Genomic DNA, 297 nt, shown 5'->3' with positions numbered 1-297 from the left:
GGCGATGTTTTTGAAGATTAGAAAAGGAATAACACCATCTTTTCACTATTTTATTTTGTTAAGGGCGAGATGCTATGAAGTAGTAAAGGGTACTGCACTTTGAAGAGAGTGGAAAAGCTAGCAAGGACTTACAGAATCACACAGAGAACTGGAAAATTTAATGTGCCATTTGTCGAACAGCCAGATTAGCTGGCTTGCCTGGGAAGAAATGAAACAGTTTTAGTTCGACGGATCAGTTTAAATTATGCCCCAAGAAACCAAACCAAATTTGAATTTAGCATTTTGACAATATTAAAA

This window comes from Chiloscyllium plagiosum, unplaced genomic scaffold, assembly GCF_037043375.1.
Source record: "Chiloscyllium plagiosum isolate Xiang-an unplaced genomic scaffold, Cpla_swu_hap1 HiC_scaffold_27, whole genome shotgun sequence".
NCBI classification, from domain to species: Eukaryota; Metazoa; Chordata; class Chondrichthyes; order Orectolobiformes; family Hemiscylliidae; genus Chiloscyllium; species Chiloscyllium plagiosum.
This window is presented reverse-complemented; position numbering follows the sequence as displayed.